The sequence below is a fragment of the Pseudonaja textilis genome, chromosome 6, assembly GCF_049901715.1.
Source record: "Pseudonaja textilis isolate UNSWEBS1 chromosome 6, rPseTex1.2, whole genome shotgun sequence".
Lineage (NCBI taxonomy): Eukaryota > Metazoa > Chordata > Lepidosauria > Squamata > Elapidae > Pseudonaja > Pseudonaja textilis.
The window spans coordinates 27,064,182-27,081,570 of NC_141995.1; positions in this window are offsets into that span (position 1 = coordinate 27,064,182).

A 17,389-nucleotide genomic window follows, 5' to 3' on the forward strand; every position below is an offset into this window, starting at 1 on the left:
ATTTGTTAAGTGAATTTTGCCCCATTTTATGACCTTTCCCTCTCAGTTGTTAAGTAAATAATTGCAGTCGATAAGTTAGTAACCCTGTTGTTAAGTGAATCTGGTTTTCCCATTGACTTTGCTTGTCAGAAGGTCAAAAAAGGTGAACACATGATCTTGGGACACAGCAACCATTATAAATATGAACCAGTTGCCAAGCATCTGAATTTTGATCACACGATCATGGGGATGTTGGAAAAGTCGTAACTGTGAAAATAGTCATAAGTCACTTTTTCCAGTGCTGTTGTAACTTTGAATGTTCACTAAATGAACTGTTGTAAGTCAAGAACTACCAGTACTTCACCTGAAATATTAGTTCAAGCTCACATTCAGGAATATGGCTTTTGGGAAAGACTCCAATATTGTATATCCACAATGAAAAAATTGTTGGTGAAGATGAGGAAGTAGCCGAGATGGGATAATTATATTGTTTGCTTAGAGAAAAATAAACTATTACAATTATTAGTGATGAAAATGAATTTGTGATTTATGGGTTTGATGATTAGAAAGGGTAGCTCATAAGATAAGGAATAAGGAAATTAGGATGTAACCTTAGAAAGGGAGGGTAAAATATAAATGCATTTATAACTCCTGTCAAAAAGATCAGAAGCAGCTTCTTAATTTTTTTCTTTTTCTTCTTTTCTTTCTTACGTATTAATGAGTCTTCTTCGTTTCTTTTCTAATATTTGTATTGCTTTGATCTTGTTGATTTTTAAAGCTAAAATTATATTAAAAATGCAGTTTTTGACAGAAAAAAGGTTATCTATCAAGGAAAGGGAGGTGAAAAAGAGCATCTCCTAAGAGCCACCACAACTGAGCATTAATTACAGACACAGTAAAAGCTTTTGACATGTAACTGAATGAATATGCCCTGAAATATATATTACAGTAGATACTTGATATTAAATGCATAATAAAATATATCCATCAGAAAACAGCAAAGCAATCTTAATGTAAAAGTTACTATGAATTTAAATATACATAGAAATAAACTTGCACTTTTCCTCAGGATAGAAAATAATGTCTGCTTCATTGAAATGCACTGTGTTCGATTGGTTTGAGCCAAGTCATTTTTCTTAGTTGACAAAGAGGTTCATTTGGTCACTTACATCATTCAAGCTTATTTATTACTTGCTAAGTTACTACACATTCCAGCAAGAGGAGAATAAATAAGCAAGTGAATTAACAAATAGCTAGGTTCTAGGGGTAGAGTGTATAGTAGATGACCTTACAAGAAGTCTAAGCTTCATGCTTTTTGAAAAAAATATGTCAAAAGGCAATAAAAATAATTGGAATGTGCTCAAACGCTCTTCCAGGGCAAAAGAAATCAGCCAATGCTGGTCCAAAAATGAATCTTTTTAGAAATTAACAAACTCAGTTGGCAGAGACTGAAGTTGTTTGTTCTGAACTCCATGTATCTTTTAGCTGCTAAATGGAGGACCAGAAGAACCAAGTGGAGAGTGTTATGAACAAATTGTTAAGTGCATGAAACCAATTTAGAAATACTTGAAGCTCATGCTCCTAGGCATAGCAACATTTCTTCTGTTTCATTACATGGATGCTATGGATTTCATTAGTGACAAAATATGATTGTCACTAAGACAATTTGCATAAATCTCTTGCCAATACTGGATTCTTTCATACCAGGTGAAACATTTCTATTGGCTATAAGACTACTCTACCAAAATATGTCATTTGTTTAGTAGCAGTTTCTGAGCTACTATATTCTTCTACAGTCACAACCCAGGATTTGTATAAGAGAATTAAAATTCAGTCAACTATTTTAATAATTTTCACTGCACGTCAGTGGCTGATACATATGTTGTAAAATGCAAGAGATTATTTTCTCTATAAAACAGATTTATTTCAAATGTATGTTTCTTCCGCTTTTTCAGTACAGTTAAACTTTATATCTCATGTTACCTTTCATATCTCCTGAAAAAAATCAGAAAATAAAATACAAGCTAAATAGTCAAGACCTTGTTGAGGATCCAAACTTTGTCAAGGACCTTGGAGTACTCATCTCAAATGATCTAAGTGCTAGAGCCCACTGTAACTACACAGCCAAAAGGGCATTAAGAGTTGTTAATCTAATGCTACATAGCTTCTTCTCTGGTAATATCACACTTCTAACTAGAGCGTACAAAACATTTACTAGACCTATACTTGAATACAGCTCATCAGTCTGGAACCCATATCATGTATCTGATATTAACACAGTAGAGAAAGTCCAGAAATATTTCACAAGAAGAGTTCTCTGCTCCTCTACTCATTGCAGGATACCTTATGCCACCAGACTTGAAACTCTAGACCTAGAAAATCTAGAACTATGCCACCTTCGGTCTGATCTAAATATAGTATATAAAATCATACATTGCAATGTCTTACCTGCAAATGAATACTTCAGCTTCAATCATAACGATACAATAGATACAAACTTGACGTTAACCACACCAAACTTGACTGCAGAAAATACGACTTCAGCAACAGAGTGGTCAATGTTTGGAATACTCTACCTGACTCTGTGGTTTCTTCCCCAAACCCCCAAAACTTTAACCTTAGACTGTCTACTATTGACCTCACCCCCTTCCTAAGAGGCCTGTAGGAGGTGTGCATAAGTGCACCAATCATGCCTACAATCCCTGTCATATTGTTTTTTTATTTTTCTTATAAGTATCTATCTCATATATTCAAAACTATATTTGTTCTTATACCTGTATCTTGTAAGCGATTGACAAATCAAATAAATACTAAACACTAAATACTTGACATTATCTATAAAACAATAACATGAAAACAACTTTTATAGGACATAGGCCAGAGTTCATTCAGTGTTCAAGAATTTGATTTTTTTCTAACTCAACAAAGCTTGTCCATTAAGGAAATAGAGATAAATACAAGCATGTCACTTAAGATCTATCACAACTCAGCTTCAGCTGTGGATACATTTTTTTTTCAGTTTAGCACCTAAATAAAATAATATAAAGCTTTCACAATGCAAGTCTCTATTGGAAGCATAATAAAACATAGAGACCAGAAAACAGGAAATAACATCTTCATTTCAAAAAAAGATGCCATCTATCTTTTGATAGCTTCCAGTTAATAAAATACTGATTGCATTTTTGTTTCATTTTTATTTTGGAATCTGGTTGATCTCAACTTCCCACCTCTGTCTATATTCCTTCTATTTCTCTCTTCCTTTCCCGAAAATTTTTGAAAGCCCACTAGCTGGGCACTTGTTGATTCTTAATGCACATTGAGATAATGTATTTCAGATATTTAGAAATATTGAATACAGCTGTTGCTATGCATAATTTGTGCAGCTACTCACTTTGATGATTTATCTTGGCAGTCTGACTTCAGAAATGCAATTAGTATATCTACTGGCATGAAATATAGTCTTATGCAGGACAGACCAGCCTTATGCAGAACGAGAACAGCTCCTGGAGGAAAGGAATATATAATCTAATGAATAAATAAATATAATAAATAAATAACATTTACTATATGAATACTACTTTCCTTTCACTCATATTTGTAAACGTTTTATTTCTTTTTCTTTCCCTTCATTATATCCTTCTGCAGTAGAATAATATGCTGATTGTTGCCATATTGAGTAAATAGCCTGTTCCATATATCAACCATGTTAATTTTCTGAGAAATTGCCCTCCTTTATGTGATATCGGATTTAGAAGCAGAAACAAATTTCATGACATTAAATCTAGCTTTCCTTATGGACATAGTACATGATCTAGGTATAGTTTACAAAAATTCAATTCTTCGGCCTTATAATAAAACAAAAATTGGCAGCTTCAAAAATTATGGTTCTCTCCATGTGATTCTTTGTTTTTATGTGAGGTGCTTCCCAGTTTGGTGTTGGTTTTTAATTTTTTTAAATGTTCTTTGGACTTCTTCAGAAAATAGCACCCTCAGCCATGAGCTGATTTTTTTTTCTCCTGTTGACAAGCAGCTGACTATGCTGCCAAAGCCATTTCTTAGATAGCATGCTTCCAAGTTTTGAACAGGAGCAACTAGGAACAACCCATGATGACCCTTGGACAACTGTGGATTTCTTGGGAAGCAGAGCCAGAGAATCATGGTTTCTTATGAGAGCATAGGATTGGGTTTCCATCTTTTCCTGTCAATGTTTGTTTTCTTTCTAGACACATCTCTCTTTTAACATCACACTTTGAAGTTTCCTTTCATTTTGACTTTCATTTTTAATTGTTATATATAAATAGGTTTTTATTGTGTTTTTCCACAAATACAAATCTCATTTATATTTTTAACAGTGCATTGGCATCGACATATATATATATATATATATATATATATATATATATATATATATATATATATATGGATCTTTGGTTGTTCGGGTTTTCTCCCGCGTAAGATTCAAGTATCTAGGCAACCTTCGATGAAGTCTCATTCATCATCTTCAGGCTTCTGTCTCCGGCTCTGTGCTTCTCAGAGTAATGTGAGATTGCAGCTGCTTCCTCCTTTTAACTGCCAGTGGGGGTGGGACTTGATTCAGTGGGGGCTTGGCTGTGCTCTGATTGGGTGGGGGTGTGTTCTCATTGGTAGGGGGTTTGGCTGTATTCTGATTGGTTGGGGGTTAGCCGTGTTCTGATTGGTTGGAGGCGTGTTCTGTTCAGGTGGGGGCTTGGTTGTGCTCAGGTTAGTCTTAGTTGCTGGGGGATTTGAGCTGGTGAGTTGTGATCTTGCTGTTTGGCTTCTAGTTCGTGGTCCTGCTGCATCTTCATAGTGGGTGCAGCAGGACCACGAACTAGAAGCCAAACAGCAAGATCACAACTCACCAGCTCAAATCCCCAGCAACTAAGACTAACCTGAGCACAACCAAGCCCCACCTGAACAGAACACGCCTCCAACCAATCAGAACACGGCTAACCCCCAACCAATCAGAACACAGCCAAACCCCTACCAATGAGAACACACCCCACCCAATCAGAGCACAGCCAAGCCCCCACTGAATCAAGTCCCACCCCACTGGCAGTTAGGAGGAGGAAGCAGCTGCAATCTCACATTACTCTGAGAAGCACAGAGCCGAGACAGAAGCCTGAAGATGATGAATGAGACTTCATCGAACGTTGCCTAGATACTCATCCACGCTGGAGAAAACCCAAACAAACCAAAGATCCACATAAAATACCTGAGAACCTCAGAAACACATATATATATATATATATATATATATTTCTGAGGTTCTCGCGTATTTGTATGTGGATCTTTGGTTGTTCGGGTTTTCTCCGCGTAAGATTCAAAGTATCTAAGGCAACGTTTCGATGAAGTCTCATTCATCATCTTCAGGCTTCTGTCTTCAGCTCTTGCTTCTCAGAGTGATGTGAGATTGCAGCTGCTTCTTCCTTTTAACCCTTCTCCCATATATAAAAGGCACTATAGACAAAATCAGCAAGATCCTCCAAAAACACAACATTAAAACAGCATTCTGCACAAACAGAAAAATATCCACCATCCTAAGAAACCCCAAAGACAAAATCGAATTAGAAAACCAAGGAGTATACGAAATCCCCTGCACTGCCTGCCCTACCACATACATTGGACAAACTAACAGAAGAATAAGTGCACGCATTGAAGAACATAAGAACTCAATCAAAAAAGAAGAAACGACCACTTCCCTGGTCCAACACCTCAAAGCCACAGGACATGAAATTGACTTTAAAAATACCAGAACTATCGCCAAAACCGAACACTTCAACAGCAGAATAATCAGAGAAGCCATAGAGATAGAAAAACGCCCACACAGCATGAACAAACGAGATGACACCTCCCGCCTTCCAGCCATTTGGAAACCCGCCCTCATGAACAGACGAGTACCTAACATGAAGAATGACACCAGACCCACACCCATGAGAGCCACACAAGATGCCACCACCACACTTCCATGTAGAAAACAGACTCACACCCACTCAGAAGATGAGACACGACCATGGACCAGAAGCTGCACTGCAGCTGCATCACTACCCACTTCAAACCCCTCCGAGCCATACATGAAGCAAACCGACACCCACTATGAAGATGCAGCACTGACCACGAACTCGAAGCCAAACAGCAAGATCACAGCTCACCAACTCAAATCCCCAGCAACTAAGACCAACCTGAGCACAACCAAGCCCCCACCTGAACAGAACACGCCTCCAACCAATCAGAACACGGCCAACCCCCTACCAATCAGAACACAGCCAAACCCCTACCAATGAGAACACACCCCCACCCAATCAGAACACAGCCAAGCCCCCACCCAATCAAATCCCACCCCACTAGCAGTTAAAAGGAAGAAGCAGCTGCAATCTCACATCACTCTGAGAAGCAAGAGCTGAAGACAGAAGCCTGAAGATGATGAATGAGACTTCATCGAAACGTTGCCTAAATACTTCGAATCTTACGCGGGAGAAAACCCGAACAACCAAAGATCCACATACAAATACCATGAGAACCTCAGAAAACAAATATTGCACCTCTACGGGAGGAAACCCACCATCTGACCAGGACTTATGAAAAACCTGAAGTCCAAAGAGCTTCCATTTTATGTGACCTTGCATTCCTAGGCAACTGCCGAGATCAAAATTTAATTCCCACAAGCTTCCAATTGAAATTCCACACCAACACAGCAGCCACCAAACGCATCCTAAAAAGAACAGAATTGGCCCTAATTAGAAATGAACTTCACACAAAAAGGTTTCTCCTAGACCAAATCAACAAAGATCTCCTCACACTCCACCTCAGACTCAGCAACAAGATTCACCCCCTACTTTGGGACAAATCCAAACAACTCGCTGTCTGGAGAGCCGAAACACAGACCACCCTCAAGACAGACACACACACCAACAAACTCAGGAAACTACAACAACGCCAGAAACCAACTCCTCCCCCCCGACAGCCACACATGAAACAAACAGTGCACAACATCTCAGACAAGATCCTCACCGAAGCTGAAACCAAGGTCCTTTCAAAAGGATTCAACTTTGCTGTCGCTCCCAAACACATCCCCACAGAAACCATCATATGTGGAATTGAAACCAGCCTGACCAAAACCAACCCTGACGATGCTAACAAAATCAGACTCGAAATCACCAACATCCTCTGCACTAGCAAACCACCCAAAAGCAACTTATCCAAAGAAGAACAAACTGCACTACTTAACCTGAAAGAAGACACCAGCATAATAATCCTACCAGCAGACAAGGGCAATGCGACAGTGGTTATGAACACATCTGACTACCAAACCAAGTTAACCAACCTACTCCAAGACCCCACATACAAACCCCTAAAGACAGACCCCACCACCTACCTAGAAAAACTACCAAATCCAAAATAAAAGCCTCCCCATCAGTGAAGAAATCCAGCAAAGAATCATACCCAGAGAGAAATCATCCAGATGCCCTAAGCTTTATGGTCTCCCCAAGATACACAAAGAAGGAACCCCACTCAGACCAATAGTCAGCTCCATAGGCTCACCTCTACAAAACCTGGCCAAATTTCTCGCCAAACAACTACAACCCTATGCAGAATCCATCAACTCACACGTAAGAAACTCATTCCAGTTCATTGAGATCATAAAGAAACAAAACTTACAACCCAGCGACCTACTAGTAAGCTTCGATGTCATATCCCTCTTCACCCAAGTGCCAATAAAAGAAGCCTTGACAGCCATCCAAAACAAATACAACCCCCCCCAAGCACATCCTAGATCTGACCCAACCACTGCCTATCCAATACATACTTCACCTACAATGGACAAAAATACAAACAAATAGAAGGAGCACCCATGGGATCACCCTCTCACCTGTCATTGCAAACCTCTACATGGAACACTTTGAAACACAAGCTCTAGAAAATACGACCACAAACCCAAACTCTGGCTCAGATACGTAGATGACACCTTCATAATCTGGCCACATGGGAAAGAAAAACTGAACAACTTCCTCACACACCTCAACAGCCTACACCCCAAAATACAATTCACCATGGAAACAGAAGCCAACAATCAACTTCCTTCCTAGATGTCTTGGTATACAAAAGATCCAATGGCTCCCTAGGACACACCATCTACCAGAAGAAAACACATATAAACCGCTATCTACATGCACTCTCACACCACCACCCAGCACAGATCAATTCCGTAGCCAAGACACTCATCTCCAGAACAAAATGCTTAGCCGATGAACAACACCAAAAACCGAACTACACACTCTCACCAACGTACTTGCAGCCAATGGATTCCAAAGAAAGAAGATTACCCACCTAATCCAAAAAGAAACCCCAACCAAAATCCAAGACAGAGAACAAGAAAATGGCAAAGCCCTCCTCCCATATATAAAAGGCACTACAGACAAAATCAGCAAGATCCTCCAAAAACACAACATTAAAACAGCATTCTGCACAAACAGAAAAATATCCACCATCCTAAGAAACCCCAAAGACAAAATCGAATTAGAAAACCAAGGAGTATACGAAATCCCCTGCACTGCCTGCCCTACCACATACATTGGACAAACTAACAGAAGAATAAGTGCACGCATTGAAGAACATAAGAACTCAATCAAAAAAGAAGAAACGACCTCTTCCCTGGTCCAACACCTCAAAGCCACAGGACATGAAATTGACTTTAAAAATACCAGAACTATCGCCAAAACCGAACACTTCAACAGCAGAATAATCAGAGAAGCCATAGAGATAGAAAACGCCCACACAGCATGAACAAACGAGATGACACCTCCCGCCTTCCAGCCATTTGGAAACCCGCCTCATGAACAGACGAGTACCTAACATGAAGAATGACACCAGACCCACACCCATGAGAGCCACACAAGATGCCACCACCACACTTCCATGTAGAAACAGACTCACACCCACTCAGAAGATGAGACATGACCATGGACCAGAAGCTGCACTGCAGCTGCATCACTACCCACTTCAAACCCCTCCGAGCCATACATGAAGCAAACCGACACCCACTATGAAGATGCAGCATGACCACGAACTCGAAGCCAAACAGCAAGATCACAGCTCACCAACTCAAATCCCCAGCAACTAAGACCAACCTGAGCACAACCAAGCTCCCACCTGAACAGAACACGCCTCCAACCAATCAGAACACAGCCAACCCCCTACCAATCAGAACACAGCCAAACCCCTACCAATGAGAACACCCCCCACCCAATCAGAACACAGCCAAGCCCCCACCCAATCAAGTCCCACCCCACTAGCAGTTAAAAGGAAGAAGCAGCTGCAATCTCACATCACTCTGAGAAGCAAGAGCTGAAGACAGAAGCCTGAAGATGATGAATGAGACTTCATCAAACGCTGCCTAGATACTTGAATCTTACGCGGGAGAAAACCCGAACAACCACAGATCCATCCATATATATATATATATATATATATATATATATATATATATATATATATATATATATATGTTTTCTGAGGTTCTCATGGTATTTATATGTAGATCTTTGGTTGTTCGGGTTTTCTCCCGCGTAAGATTCAAGTATCTAGGCAACGTTTCGATGAAGTCTCATTCATCATCTTCAGGCTTCTGTCTCCAGCTCTGTGCTTCTCAGAGTAATGGAGATTGCAGCTGCTTCCTCCTTTTAACTGCCAGTGGGGGTGGAACTTGATTGGGTGGGGACAAATCCAAACAACTCGCTGTCTGGAGAGCCGAAACACAGACCATCCTCAAGACAGACACACAGACCAACAAACTCAGGAAACTACAACAATGCCAGAAACCAACTCCTCCCCCCACAGCCACACATGAAACAAACAGTGCACAACATCTCAGACAAGATCCTCACTGAAGCTGAAACCAAGATCCTCTCAAAAGGATTCAACTTTGCTGTCGCTCCCAAACACATCCCCACAGAAACCATCATATGTGGAGTTGAAACCAGCCTGACCAAAACCAACCCTGATGATGCTAACAAAATCAGACTCGAAATCACCAACATCCTCTGCACTAGCAAACCACCCAAAAGCAACTTATCCAAAGAAGAACAAACTGCACTACTTAACCTGAAAGAAGACACCAGCATAATAATCCTACCAGCAGACAAGGGCAATGCGACAGTGGTAATGAACACATCTGACTACCAAACCAAGCTAACCAACCTACTCCAAGACCCCACATACAAACCCCTAAAGACAGACCCCACCACCTACCTAGAAAAAACTACCAAATCCAAAATAAAAGCCTCCCCATCAGTGAAGAAATCCAGCAAGGAATCATACCCAGAGAAAATCATCCAGATGCCCCAAGCTTTATGGTCTCCCCAAAATACACAAAGAAGGAACCCCACTCAGACCAATAGTCAGCTCCATAGGCTCACCTCTACAAAACCTGGCCAAATTTCTTGCCAAACAACTACAACCCTATGCAGAATCCATCAACTCACACGTAAGAAACTCATTCCAGTTCATCGAGATCATAAAGAAACAAAACTTACAACCTAGCGACCTACTAGTAAGCTTCGATGTCATATCCCTCTTCACCCAAGTGCCAATAAAAGAAGCCTTGACAGTCATCCAAAACAAATACAACCCCCAAGCACATCCTAGATCTAACCAACCACTGCCTATCCAATACTTACTTCACCTACAATGGACAAAAATACAAACAAATAGAAGGAGCACCTATGGGATCACCCTCTCACCTGTCATCGCAAACCTCTACATGGAACACTTTGAAACACAAGCTCTAGAAAAATACGACCACAAACCCAAACTCTGGCTCAGATACGTAGATGACACCTTCATAATCTGGCCACACGGGAAAGAAAAACTGAACAACTTCCTCACATACCTCAACAGTCTACACCCCAAAATACAATTCACCATGGAAACAGAAGCCAACAATCAACTTCCTTCCTGGATGTCTTGGTATACAAAAGATCCGATGGCTCCCTAGGACACACCATCTACCAGAAGAAAACACATACTAACCGCTATCTACATGCACTCTCACACCACCACCCAGCACAGATCAATTCCGTAGCCAAGACACTCATCTCCAGAACAAAATGCTTAGCCGATGAACAACACCAAAAAACCGAACTACACACTCTCACCAACGTACTTACAGCCAATGGATTCCAAAGAAAGAAGATTACCCACCTAATCCAAAAAGAAGCCCCTACCAAAATCCAAGACAGAGAACAAGAAAACGGAAAAGCCCTCCTCCCATATATAAAAGGCACTACAGACAAAATTAGCAAGATCCTCCAAAAACACAACATCAAAACAGCATTCTGCACAAACAAAAAAATATCCACCATCCTAAGAAACCCCAAAGACAAAATCGAATTAGAAAACCAAGGAGTATACGAAATCCCCTGCACTGCCTGCCCTAACACATACATTGGACAAACTAACAGAAGAATAAGTGCACGCATTGAAGAACATAAGAACTCAATCAAAAAGAAGAAACGACCTCTTCCCTGGTCCAACACCTCAAAGCCACAGGACATGAAATTGATTTTAAAAATACCAGAACTATCGCCAAAACCGAACACTTCAACAGCAGAATAATCAGAGAAGCCATAGAGATAGAAAAATGCCCACACAGCATGAACAAACGAGATGACACCTCCCGCCTTCCAGCCATTTGGAAACCCGCCCTCATGAACAGACGAGTACCTAACATGAAGAAGGACACTGGACCCACACCCATGAGAGCCACACAAGATGCCACCACCACACTTCCATGTAGAAAACAGACTCCCACCCATTCAGAAAATGAGAAACGACCATGGACCAGAAGCTGCACTGCAGCTGCATCACTACCCACTTCAAACCCCTCTGAGCCATACATGAAGCAAACTGACACCCACTATGAAGATGCAGCAGGACCACGAACTAGAAGCCAAACAGCAAGATCACAACTCTCCAGCTCAAATCCCCAGCAACTAAAACTAACCTGAGCACAACCAAGCCCCTCCTGAACAGAACACGCCTCCAACCAATCAGAACACGGCTAACCCCCAACCAATCAGAACACAGCCAAACCCCTACCAATGAGAACACCCCCACCCAATCAGAACACAGCCAAGCCCCCACCCAATCAAGTTCCACCCCACTGGCAGTTAAAAGGAGGAAGCAGCTGCAATCTCCATTACTCTGAGAAGCACAGAGCTGGAGACAGAAGCCTGAAGATGATGAATGAGACTTCATCGAAACGTTGCCTAGATACTTCAATCTTACGCTGGAGAAAACCGAACAACAAAGATCTACATATATATATATATATATATATATATATATATATATATGGATCTTTGGTTGTTCGAATTTCAATCTTACGCGAGGAAAACCCGAACAACCAAAGATCCACATATAAATACCTGAGAACCTCAGAAACAAATATATATATATATATATATATATATATATATATATATATATATATATATATATATATATATATATATATATGGCATTCAGCTTTGTTCGGGTTATATATATTTGTTTTCTGAGGTTTTTTATATATATAGTTGTGCTTTTAAAGTTGTAGCAACGTTTTGGCAGAATCTCATCTGCCATCATCAGGCTTCTGTATTGTGTTCGTCTGTGAGTCAGACTTTTACAGTGGTTTCAGTTTTAAATTTGGGGCTAGCCTATTGCTGTGCCAGAATGGTTTTTTCTTCATCCTGATTGGTTGGGAGCCTTGGTCTGTGCTTATTGGTCTTGGAGTTTGCTGTCTTCTGCTTGATTGGTGTTTCTAATATCTTCTGTCTGTTTTGTGGCTCTTTTTGTGTCTTGATTGGTTGGCAACTTTGTGTTCCTTTATTGGAGGCCTTTAGTGTAGCTTGGCTCCGAGTAAATGGATGGCTATCATTTGTTAGGAAGCTAGGTTTCATCTGGGTGCCTGGTTGGGATGTGTTTGAGCTGGAGGTATCAGGGGGGATCTGTTTGTGCCCAGGTGTTTGCCTGGCTAGTGGTGTGGAGATTTTTTTGTTTGTGAGTGCAGGCTTCCAAATGATTGACAGTCTGGTGGAATCATCTCCTCTATTTATATATATATATATATATATATGTGTGTGTGTGTGTGTGTGTCTGTGTCTGTGTCTCTCTGTGTGTGCATGTGTGTGTGTACATCTAGGTGTGTTCGGGTCTTTTCCCATGTAAGATTAAGAGTATCTTGGTGATGTTTCAGCGAGGTCCCACTAGCCATCCTCAGGCTGGTGCTTTCAGCTTCACGCCAGTATAAGCAGTGTGTGATCGGAGTTGCCGTCTCCCTATAAATACTGTTGGAGGGGGACTGGTCTGCTGGGCTGGTTGGCTGCTCTGCTGCCTCTTGATTGGTTGTTGGAGTTGATGTTGATATAATGGGCTGTGTGATGGCCCTGTGAGTTTTGTTGTGGAGATATCCTGGGTCTTCTGCTGGATCGTTTGTTTTGTAATGATCTTTTTTTCCATTAGCTGCCTGTGTATGTGTATGTATATATATATATAAATCTTATTATATACATTTTTCTTTATACATCAACACATATCTATTGCATCTTATCTATATTTGTGTCTATCTTAAACATGTTATATTAGGTATGTCTATCATGTTACTCTCTAAGGCCTCTTAAATTAGTTACATTACTCTAATCTTCTTACTTATTATATCTATTCTCTAACCATTCATACCACTTATGCCATATTGCATAATATTCGGAATTCTCCTTCTCTTTCATTTCTAATATGAGCATATCCATTTCCGCACATTCCAGTATTTTATATATAATTAACTCATACGAGGGGACGTTGGGTACTTTCCACATTTGTGCAAAAGCTATTCTGGCTGCCATCAGAATATGCAGAATAATGTATTTTATCTTTTTTGGATATTGATCTGTAATTATTCTAATAGGAAAAGTTCTGGTTTAAATTCAATATGATATTTGGTAATATCATGTAGCTAATCTTTTATTTTCATCCAGTATTTCCTGGTCTCATGGCATAGCCAGTTGAATACTGATTTACACTCCTGGATTATAAATGTGAATGTTTGGTTTCTTTTTACTGTTTTACTTTCGACTTATAAAATACTTTCAGTTTTGCCACATGAAAGTTGATGGCATGAGAACTTTCTCTTTGACAGTCAAAATGACCTGATTTAATTTACATTTACATTGGATTTTTACTGCAAGAACTTTGTATTTTATTACATTTAAAAATACTTTGATGTTCTATTTTATTTTTGTATATATCTCTGTTATTTTGAAGAGGAAATTTCCCTTTTTTATTGTGGGAAATATCTCAATTTTCTTCATGGTTACTCAGTTATGAAATATCTATTTCTTTTGAACTTGAGCGGAATTGCCTTCATTTTATTGTGAAAGCCTGGAGAGAAGAAAGATTTTTACTATAATAAAATTAAAGCAACAATAAATTAAGGACTTTGAACATTACATATTATATTATATATTCTTCACAGTGTCCAGAAAGATACAGAAAGATACAGAAAGATACAGAAAGATAAGAAAGGTAGGAGCCAGATCAGCTTAATGTCAAAGCTTTTTTGGAATCTTTAAAAAAATACTTTTTAATTTACAAGATACAAATGTAAATTTAGATGAAAGGTTTGATGAATTAACAATACTTTTAAATTAGGCTAAGGACGACACCCAGTTACAAGTAATAGCAGCTAAATCAGACTTGCCACTGAATTCATTGGAATCTAATTTGTTGCTGGCAGATTTGAAAGAGAAAGAACTCTGCTTGAGAGTTGGATGTTCCTTGGAGAAGGCTGAAAGAGGCATGAATTCAAAAGATTTAGAGATGGCAGAATGGATGTTTGTTGAACTGGATTTTCTTAAGAGAACTGAAGAGATCATGGAACAGATTTACTGTATGTAATCAGGAAACAATTGTCAAGAGATGTTGTGTTTATATTGGTAGAAAAAACTGAGCAACAAGTGCTGTGGATATTTTTATGACAGAGATCTATAACTGTGCGGAATGAGATGCAATTGTTTGGAAATACCCTAGTTATAATTTTAAGGAAAAGTTTTATTATTAAGAATCAATCAAAGTATCAATCAGAGATCCTGGATGGATCAGAGATAATGAGTAAAATGGTTTATGTTAGATTAGAAGCTATCGTGGACTTGCTGCGAATTAATTACAATCATAGATTATTAACAGAAGGTTACCTTTGATGTTATATTTACCTGTTAACTGTTTTCCAGCAGGTAGATAGATAGATAGTACAGCAGGTAGATAGAAGGTCAAATTGATAGTAGAAGTTCATAAATACTGCACTTGTATCACAAGGAGAATACTATTGGGATCCGAATCCAATGGCGATGTCCATTTTGAACCCTAAGTAGATTTTCTGTGAATGGGATTTCCCCATGTATTTTGCCAGCAAATGTAAATAAAGCAGGCTCATAAAGTATGCACACACCTAACCAATGTGCTCTGAATCCATTGGCGATGTCCATTTTGCTGTTCAAATTCATGGAGACCTAACCCTAACCCTAAGTGGATTTTCCTTAACTGAGATTTTCCCATGTATTTTGCCAGGAAATGTAGATAAAGCAGGCTCAAAAAGTATTCGTTTTTCTAACTGTATCAATGGGATCCAAATCCACTGGCTATATCTCAATTTTGTTCTGAATTCATGGAGACCTAATCCAAATTCATGGAGACATAAATAGGAAAGTATTATGTTGAAATATACTTATCACCATTGAACCAAGTGGAACAATATTTCTCTATGGTATTTTTTTGGCATTTCCCCCCTTTCTTGTCTTATTTAATTGTCTTCATTTTTTCCTCCCTTCTGGATTTTGTATTTTAACTTTGGAAATAAAAAAACATATGATAAAATGCTTGAGATATAGTTAAATATAAATTTTATAACTATGTAAATAAATACTGACCCATAAACAAATTAGGAAAGTAACATGCTTACTGCAGTATCTATGACATTTACTACATACATTCCATCATGTGTTTAGAAAATTCTTGTTCAGAAAGTATGTACATTATGGTAGAGAACTATAACACATGTGCAATAATATCTGAGTCCCACATTATGCTAAGAATGGTGAGGTTGAGTTCACAAATAATGCCCAGATTTGACCAATGGTTTCAAAATCATAACCGTTATATTCATACCAGATGCCAAGAAATAAAAATAAATCAAATAAAAGAACAATTGATTAAACTCTAGTGATGTATGTAAGCTACTAAACTAATTTTATATTGGAATTATAGCTATATAAGGAAGAGTGATGAAGGATATGTCTATATGACAAACTAGCAGGCATATTTTCTCACTCATGTGACTTTATTTTTAACATCATAAAATGATCTTTAACATAGTTCCCAACACATTCATAGTGACACAATACTTTCGGAGGTGGGGTGGAATTATATTAATATATATCTTCAAATATAACATTCAACCAGTTTCTGTTAGAACCACATTAAAATGCCATTTCAATTCCAAATATTTGAATGAATAAAGTACAGCTTTATACAACTTTTAAAGATGGCTAAATCTTTATTTATTGGTTTGAATGGAAAACTAAATGAACTATAGATCCAAGTGCTTCTAAAGGTTTTAGTCTGTTAACCTTTCAATGAGGCAGACAGTTTTTTTTATTCCTGCAACACAAATGCAATCTGCAGGGACTCCTATTTTGAAAATGTGCTTTTTAAAAATGCATCTGGACTGAATCGTTCTAACATTCACAGACTATAGGTGTTGCCAGAATGAAATTAATCCAAGGCTTTTTCAAACCTAGTCTCATTTATCTGCTTTTCTTCGGTCTTGCTTCCCTGGTCACACCGTTTGAATGTACTCTTTTTGATTAAAGAGAGAGGCTAAAATAATCTTTTTGATTAGTTCAAATAGTCAAGAGTAATATCAAACTCAAATTTTAAAAATAAATTTACTGATATGTTTTGTAATGGTCTGATGGTGTCGAAAGATGAATTATGTTTATTAACTGCAAATGTATCTATGTAGAATGTATAACATTAAAAAGTAGGAGAAGAAAGAATGAAATACTGAATCTCTGAGATTTGTAGAGATACCATATAAATAATTGAATAGTCTAATCATACTTTTAGATTATTTAAGTTAACTGAAAAAGAAGAAAAGAAGTACGTAACTCAGAATATATTGTGACTATTCAATATAAGTCATAAGCATATAAGCATCATGTTTTCAATTAGATTTATACAACTATAACTATGTATTGCCACTGTGTACAATCTACAAGGTATTTTTGGGGAAGAGTGGGCAATGTTATGAATACAAATAATGTACTTAGCCATCAAATCATTCTAATGACAGAAATACACA